This window comes from Coregonus clupeaformis, chromosome 5, assembly GCF_020615455.1.
Source record: "Coregonus clupeaformis isolate EN_2021a chromosome 5, ASM2061545v1, whole genome shotgun sequence".
NCBI lineage: Eukaryota > Metazoa > Chordata > Actinopteri > Salmoniformes > Salmonidae > Coregonus > Coregonus clupeaformis.
In genome coordinates, this window is record NC_059196.1 from 22575518 (window position 1) to 22585266 (window position 9749).

Sequence of the window (9749 nt, forward strand, 5' to 3'; positions counted from 1 at the left end):
ACTGCAATTAATGCATGAAAATTAAACATATTTTTTGCTAAAATTACACATGAGAAAGACTTTTCCGTTTGTTGACTTATTTTTTTCTGCCACCACTAAATCGAATTAAGAGGGAGAGCCTACTTACGTATATTCTACACTAGATGGCGCTGTTATTTCATGTTACCTCGTCTCTTACGGTCTCAGCGTATTTCACGGGGAGGAAATTGCAACGCCAGAAATAAATAAATAAAAAGCGAAACGTTAGATATTATAGGAGAGCACTAGCATAATATTCTTGGTAGTTAGGATAATGGGCCTATGTACTACTTTATGGAAGGTGAGAAGTTGGTCAATACAACTACCCAGTGGAGATGATGGGCTTTAGGCCTACATAATTACATTTACGTCATTTAGCAGACGCTCTTATCCAGAGCGACTTACAGTTAGTGAAAACATTTTTTTATCCTGGCCCCCCGTGGGAATTGAACCCACAACCCTGGCGTTGCAAACGCCATGCTCTATCAACTGAGCTACATCCCTGCCGGCCACTCCCTCCCCTACCCTGGACGACGCTGGGCCAATTGTGCGCCGCCCATGAGTCTCCCGGTCGCGGCCAGCTGCGACAGAGCCTGGATTCGAACCAGGATCTCTAGTGGCACAGTTAGCACTGCGATAATAGGGATCATTGTATAGGCCCCTACCAGTATAAATCAGGAAAGGCCATAGATTGTATTGGGAAGATAGTATGTGCATTTTCTCAATATATGAATGAGGATAATGATAGATCGATACCCCAAAACTGAATCTAAGCTTTTTTAATTAAAACTAGGTATATGTTAGTGTTCATTGTTTGATATGTTTGTAAATTGTTATTCAAATGTAATGTAGGCTCACAATGGCAATGGAAGAACATCTCTAGGAAACGGTTTCTCTAAAGCAATGTGCTCATGTTTTCTTAAAAGATTTGAGTGAAAATTGCCTTCTGATAACATGTGGTTTGTTCATATCATATGTATTAAGTTGTGAACTCTTATACATTAAAACAGGCATGGACAGTAACCCTATTCCAATTAGTTTATCAATTGAAAATACTTTGCCCACATCTAAGTAGGCCTAGGCTATACAAGTAGACTAATCAAGGAGTCTTGTCATTGAGTTGAAATTATATCAGACATATGTAAACAGAATTTTTGCATTGTAATCCATTTGTAAAAGTTTTCTCAATTTGTATAAAGTAGCCAAGCCCTGGGATGTCAAATCAGGTTTGACATGTGAATGGCTGAAACTTTCAGTCTTTATATTTATATGAATAATTGACATAATTAATGTAACTAAACTAAATAATGCTAAAACAACTATAATACAATTGGTAACACGTGGGTGATGTGAGCTCCAGTGATGGGGAGCATGCACTTGCTGAGGGAGCAATGGAGTAGGTGATGGCAGACATGGCTGCTACCATATGCCACGCCCATAACCTAGACATTTAATAGTTTCTTGTTTAAAATAAGACTAAAAATGTATGGTGATAACGTCTTGATGTGCTTATCCATTCTGAAATACATATGATCTGCGATGTGTAATTGTTGGTCATGTTTAGATAGGACATCTAACCGTTACTTTCCTGTAGTGCCTCATTATGAAGGGGGACTGATGGCCAGATTGGCAAAAGATGGATAAAATGTTTAAAATGTCCATTTCTTTTTGGTTTGGGTATAAAATATTATTATATTCTATTAAATGGGATGTTATTTTAAGTGCATATGTACTGATTTATACTGAACAATCTGTATTTTTGAGTAGCCTTTGAATATTCAAATTGAAAGTAACGCGCAATCAAATCATTGTCAAATCATTGAGTTCTAGGGGTTTTAAAAAGTAGGCATGGAAAGAAAATTTCACAAACTAATATATCCCTAGCTATATTAGGATATTATTGTATGCTCAGAGACAGTTTTAAGACTTGTGTGTTGAGAATTTGTGTGACTTTTATGAATATTTCGTTATAGCCCATATAACTGAGCCAAAAAAGGACATTGTGGAATCTCACAACTGCTCTTCTTCCAGGACTCTTTCTTAATTTTTACAACATGTCTGGTAAGTTTATAATTATTTTTTCTTCGGATCATGGTTCTCTTTTACGTTCCTCCTGAAAGAAAGAAAGAAAGAAATAGAAATGTTAGAACAAAACGATTGGAAATAATTGACATTGCACAACATGTTGTTTCAGCTTCTGTGGAAACTGCGAGGTTCTGATGAAAAAAAGTATGGAACTCGTAAATGACGTAAATGTAAATGTAAATGTGTTTTAACTAAAGAGTGATGGAAACTAATCTTCAACAATGACCTCATGTGGATTAATGCCTATTACCTGCATGATGTATGCTATTTTCTATTACAATACTTAGCAATTTAATCGAACAACGTTTTAAAATAGTGTTTAGCTTATTTCTTAAACATCACTACTTTTGGCCACTTCGTCCACGTTAGGGTGTAAGGATAACTCAACTCAAACGCGATTTTATTTGCATTATTCTTGTCGATTCAACTGTAATTGTAGTCATTGTAATTACACGGTAATATGTAAACTTACAAATGGTCATTTTAAGCAGTAGTGGGATGTGTATTTTGGGTAGCTTTACTATTTGCCTCATTTAAGACAAATCATGATCTGACATTTCAGTATATGAATATTTAAAAGGATGGGTTTGACAGCCAAGCACACCTCTTTAGATTCTGCCGGCAGCTGCTATTATCGAATCACCTTTACCGCCAACTTTCCACTCCTGAGACAGTCTCTGACTGCCTTAATGAGTTCTACCAATGTGTGGCGTCGTTTCTGTAATGACTTTGGTCATTGGAGTAGAACATTTTACCCCTTTATAGTTAGAAGTAAAGCCATGACATACAATCGAAGGCGTACATATATAAGTACCGTTCATTTTAGCATAAAAATCCAAAAGCTAGGCTACTGCACTAAAACATTGAACATGTGTTTAGAGTGAGTATAGGCAACGGCTCTAACCTATCCGTCTATTACAGTTCAATTACCCGATAATTTACAGTAGGCTATGTTTTGATAGCCTAAATTAGTCTGCAATTTCATTTCAAATGCAGCCCTGCTTCGACGGATGAGTTTTACAGAAAGCTAAATGGTTTTTCTGCGTAATTGTCAGGCTTGGGGCTTCGATGGGCTAACCGGAATGATTATATCATCAAAATCAAAACAACTTTTATTTTACCCTCCGGTAGGCTAAAGCTCATATTGTTATCCCATAGCCTACCAACGATATGTAGGCTAAGTACGGAGCGTAAAAGTAACTTACTTTTATAATGGATTTGAATTTCTCAAGCGAAGTCTTCCATTTTCACCTTATTTTTGCCGGATTTGTGGAGTCCTTTGGTTTCTTTGTTATTGACTCTTACTAGGCCGCTGTTTGCCCGCTTTACCTGTAGCCTAATTTCACTTCCCTACTTTCACGGAATATGATCAGCCCCTTTTCATGGATCGCAACGTTTAACCTGTGTTTTAGGCCTATGTATAGAATTAAAATAAACATATTATCCAAATAAAATCGAAAGGTTACATTCACAATAGCATTTTAGCACAGCTTTCCCTGGTGCTTGAAATGAGTGTGAAGGCAAGCCCACTGTATTGACTGTGAAATTCGAAACCCTGTCTCTACCGTGCGAGGTTCACGCAGAGGTAGGCTACAGAGAATATAGACCTATGTAGGACAATATTAGGACACTTCTCGCTTTCGCATGGGCAACTTTGATACAATAACTTGGGCAACATTTGAGCGATGCATAAGGACAGCCATTTGTTCATATTATATTGCATAATTCGATTGAAATTCACAAATAAGTCTAGGTGTAATACATTGCATGAAATACCCTGATCAAAACCATCTTATAGTGATATTGAAATGTGTTTTTAATAATATTCCAATGTTTTTTAATTATTAAGTAGGCCTAACTAAATTGTTGAGTGAAAGTGTGCAGCAGGCAGTGAAAGTGCTCGAGAGTGGCAGGGTTGGGACCATTCAAGTTTGTTTACAGTAAACATCGACACCATGTTTTTCTCTTTCGACAGATAAGTCAAAGGTTTACCAGGGCGTGCGGGTGAAGACAACGGTTAAAGAGTTGCTGCAACAGCGGAGAGCTCTCCAGACACCAATTAAAACCGTTAGAATGGTAATTATCACTTCACACTCTTTCTCGTCTCGCTCTCTCTGGCGCGCAAGGACGTACGCGCAGGGGCCGTGCGCGCGCGCGCGCGCACACACACACAGACACAGACACACACACACACACACACACACACAGTTTCAGCATAATTGGAGGTGTTGCTCTCTCCATGAAATCTCCATTGCAATAACTTCCTCAATTCCCGCAACAGCCACCAACCTTACCCCAAACACGAAGTTGCATGCCTCATTAATGATTGACCATCAGGTCTGCTCTCTAGTAGCCTATCAATTGATGATCGTTTAGCAGTAACAGTGGGACATTCTTTAATGTAGGGACTGTTCAAGCTGTTTTAGATGTTCTTATATTCATATGGCAATTGACAATATTACAATCAGAACAATAATGACGGAACATATGGCAAAGATGACGCTTATTATTGGAGCCACTCCCTTAATTGATCACACATACTGTAGGCTAATAGTTATTGGATCTCTCTCTTTCGCTCTCTCTCTCTCTCTCTCGCTCTCTCTCCCCAATTTAAGGGCTTTATTGGCATGGGAAACATATGTTTACATTGCCAAAGCAAGTGAAAAAGATCTCTCTCTCTCTCTCTCTCTCTCTCTCTCACACACACACACACACAGGCGCACGCGCACGTGCACGCACACGCACACACACACGCACTCAATCAACCCTCCGAAATGAAGAAGAAAAAGAATAAAAAATCTACAAATGCCATTATTGTGCTATACAGTGGGTGGTAGGCTACTTGTTAGTTGAAGATACTAAATGCGTCATTTTCCCGGGATGAAAAAGAACCAGCCAAAAAATCGAACTGTTGCAAATGAATGGGCACTTATGTTTCCTCTCTGTCTCCCTTTATTTTTTATTTTCCTAAATGAATAGAAATCCCAGAGCTTGGTGAGTCAGGATGTTTGCGTCTCCTCCTCCTTGCCAGGTAAGTTCAAATATGTCCAAATAAATCAGAATTTCTATATAGCATTCCATTGTCTGACATTATCTTGATCCCAAAATCTTAGTTCGGCAAAGCATCACCATGGAAGGTCCAGAATCAATGTTCTATACTAAAAAATAATGCTCGTGACTGTATCCAAACCTGTTAACGAAAATAGATGTAGCCTACATTAAAGTACATGAAATGCCATTTTAAATGTCTAGTGGGGGCGTTGCAGAAAACCATCATCAAATAAACAAGCTTCGATCCAAAAGACAGAAGGCAATGTATTATGCATCATATATGCAAATAGCTAAATAGCTGTAAAATCCATCACATAAGCCTATTATAAAATATAGTCGGAGCGTCTGAATTGAACATCAGATTCGGTCAGGTAAAATATCTAGATTGACACTTACATGGAGTATCAACGACCACAGCAGAATAGTTGAAACATATTTCTTTTCTATACAATTGACACTGACCTACATTCCTAAAGTGCAGTGTACTGGGACCTTTTTATAAACTTGCATTCAAATTTGTTTTTTAGCTGTTGGCTGGTGGTGCCGTGACATCACTTCTGGAGTCTTCACTTATTTAAATGTCTCCCTGCATGTGTTTATGTATGCACCCTCTCACTGATCCTTCTCGTTCATTCTTATAGGCCATTATTTTGATTATGTCCCTGAAGAGATGAATTCCAACTGCATCTTTCAGCCGCAGGCCATTACAGACAGCAACGTCCAGATGGAGAGCTTCGATAATCAACAATTGATAAGCATGATGATGTCCAACGAGATCTACAGCAGTGGTATTCCGCATCCCGCTACCTCAACAAAACTTTTGTGCCAGGAAAATCACTCCCCGAATATGGGCTATTACGGCCATGGCATGGTATGCTTTATTCAAATTCAGTTGCGCAATCTCCTGTCTTTGCAATTATCCACGGTCAGTTTAAATATTTGACAAAGCTCAGACTGTTTGTTCATTGAGAGATTTGGCTTGGAATAGGACATGGTTTTGTTATTCTGTACAACAATATTAATGCACTTCTCCTCTGGCTTGTTTTTTCAGTCTCCCAGCTCACCATCAGGTTCCCTGAATATGCCAAGTCCGGTCGATTACAATAGTTATTCGCCACAGGAGTCATACTCTTCGTCGTGTTACAACTCTCCGACGAGGCTGGACTCGAGTTATGGGTTTGTTCCAGAGCTCTACCACTACCAGAACTGCAACCTCCAGGCGAGCGTCTCCACTCCAGAATACGCACCTTATGGCACAACAGACTATGTATACGCCTCGCCTGCGGAGGACAGCTACTTCAGGCGTGATTTGTCAAGTTCAGAGATGTGCTACCTTTGAATATCCATTCGGTCTTTGTTTTCTGTGTAAATACAGTAGAATGTACAGTCAAAACAATGTCTGTAACTCGATGTCAAACGTTGGCACTTGTGGCACTTGTGGCACCTGTTTTGAGATGTAGGCCTGCTTTGCATTTCGGAGTGTTTGCGGTCGGAGTTTCCTCCGAGTTTTTGTCTTTGATATGATTGGAAGAATGGTTTTAGAATTCCGGAGTTTGGGTAAATGTTGGATATGTGTGGGCTTAGCGCTATCTACTTAGTTATTGACTGTGTTATATATATACACACACAATTCTAATGATGTCATCCTGTTTTTTTTACAAGACAGTATATATTTTCTTATGGATGCATTAATTTAGTAAATTAATTGAAAAGCCTACCCAAAGGAAATTAGCAGCATCATCCCCTTCAACTCACTATTTAGTTTTCCTGTTCAGATACACACCGAAGCTTAGTTAGAAACATTAACTGAAATAGATAAATCAAGTTATTTAATCATATTTACTGCTAAGACCAGCCTCTTGTTGGACCCAAATAAAAATGTCCAATAAACCAAGATAAATGACAATAGACAACTGATAATGATTTACAATATTTTTTTATAGTCCTTGTCATTACAAAAATTATCAAAAAAACCCTATGAAAACAGAAGAAAAAGAAAACAATAAGGTTAACATTGACTGTTCTTGATGTGGAATATGGTCTTCCATGGAGGCAGACGCAAGTCACGTCACAACAGGTCATATCCGACTCAAGAGAAGCCTGTCTCCACTCTACCCTCCGAGCACACCTTCCTCCGCATTTGGCAGGCACTGGATTATGCTTTCCAACACGCAAAATTCGTGCACGCTTATCAAGCCCCCTATGACCTGTTGAGTGTCATAAAAACATGAAATCCTTATCCAGTAGTTTTCTTTTATTGGTGAATGTTTTTGGTGATATGTAACGATATGTTCATTTTGGACAGGCAGGCCTACTTCTAACCATGCTCAACCCTGCTTTGTCTCCGCCTCGGAGGATCCGAGGCAGAGACAACAATTTTGCGTGTTGGAAAGCATAATCCAGTGCCTGCCAAATGCGCACCCTAATCAGAATGTATTAATGTACATTTATTACAGCTGCTTATAACTATGACTATTTCCCCCCCAGAAGTTTATGATCACTCTCCTCTCTTCTATTATAAATATTCTGTTGGAGCGGCAGCAGCAGCAGCATCCATGATTATTGTAGCATAAGCCCACATCCAAAATCAAAACCTTCTCATGTATGCAGGCTGCAGGCATAATGCAGCACATACCTGCTGTGATCCTTGACCTCTTATGACGTCCAACTCATGAACCAACCAGTTTTCTGCGATAGTGATCTTGTGGAGGGTCCTGGGGTAAGATGTTTCTCATTGGATTTCTAAATCCTCAGTTGAGCACCTTTTTCTATTTTATACAAGCTGAGCTGAAGCATGTCTGGGTGTGCTCTCATTCATTAGCATGGAGTTAATAATGAGGATTCAGGGGGAGAGGAAGCCAACGGCTGCAGGTAACGCTAGTGTTTATCGTGTCATCAGAAGATCCTCCAAAGAACCTATGAGATAGTAGACTGAAGGCGGAGAAGGGGAGGAGGAGGGAAGCAATTGCAAACACTGCACACAAGGATAGTCAAATAGTTGAAAGAGGGGCCTTCAAATATGGCCCTTTCTCCTGACCTCGAGTTGATGCTGAACTTCATATAATAATAATATGCCATTTAGCAGACGCTTTTATCCAAAGCGACTTACAGTCATGCGTGCATACATTTTTGTGTATGGGTGGTCCCGGGGATCGAACCCACTACCTTGGCGTTACAAGCGCCGTGCTCTACCAGTTGAGCTACAGAGGACCACTATGAAATTAAAGAAATCTATAGGGCCTACATTATGAGCTACAATTAAATGTTGGGCCCAGATGTCATCACTACTGTCAAATAGTATTTGTAATTTTTTTCAGATGCATTAGATGTGCTTTATTGAGCTTGTTTGGCACAATTGAACCAATGGAATAGTCCCAAAAGTACAAACTTGCCCATCTCACGCTCCAGGAAGGCTCAATCAAACACCCAAAGTACAGTATATGAAAGAAAATACATACTCTTACTAGCAGCTCATAGGTTCCTGGGTTTCTATACCAGCCAATTGGAAAAGTTAGCTGTGGTGCTCAATGGTCTAAATTAGTTGTCTTACACCTTGATTGACAAATGTGACAAGGTGGTTTGGTACTGTTTTGGTTTCTGGCATGGTTTTAGGTACAAACAAAGGATATTCATTGTATGAAAAGGTAGCTCCCCAAGAACAGTGTGCAGCTTTTCAAAACAAAGCAGGCATCGTCCCTCATATAGAACCCCAACCTCATCGCCTATCATGTTCAGCTCATCTAACTGTCTCTTTTATAAGGCCTATGAATGCCTCACAAATCATTCATAAGCAACTGAAAGTGGTCCCACTAACATAAAAGGGATAGTTCAGTCAAATTACAAATGTACTTCTTGAATTCCCTACCTTAATCATACTTTGAAATGAGTCTGTCTGGTCTCTCAGTATTTTCTATTTAATTAGATCTCTATGGACTTGATGAACTCAATGCATTAGAATGATATATTGGGGATATTGGGCTCTTTGAGATAAGGAACCACCCTCCATTTTATACAATCATTTATGTACCTGAGTAACATTTATTTTGTATTATGTTGCCTCCTTGCGTCCTCCTTACAGCTCCCTTTTTGCACGTCTTTCATTCTGAGCATAATATTTTCTTTCTTCTTTTGTCTGGACAGTCTGGATTTACAAGAGCATGCAACATAAATACACAATGAAAAGGATAATGAAACAATTACCAAGTACCACACCATTTGTTCCATACAATTTCTCAACTTAAATAAACAAAAAATAATACAAAAAAATTGGTTTTATCCTGTCCAGATGAACTGACTGTCAGCACTCACTCAGGTGAAAAGGAATGTGTCCAAGTCAAATAAATGCTAGGGTGTGTTCAGGGTTCCAAAGTCCCCCTACTCTCATGCCAAGTGCCTGATTAACAATCCTCTGTGGAAATCCCCTGTTACACATTGTTAATCCTGATCTGCCAAGATCAACCTGCACTTTCACCTGCCAACACTCATGAGCCACAATATGACAGAACACTGCTATTGAGCTTTTATTGTTATATATCCTTTATCTATTAACCATGCCAACTGTACAGTATGGTTAGACTATTGTTTAAAACAGTTGG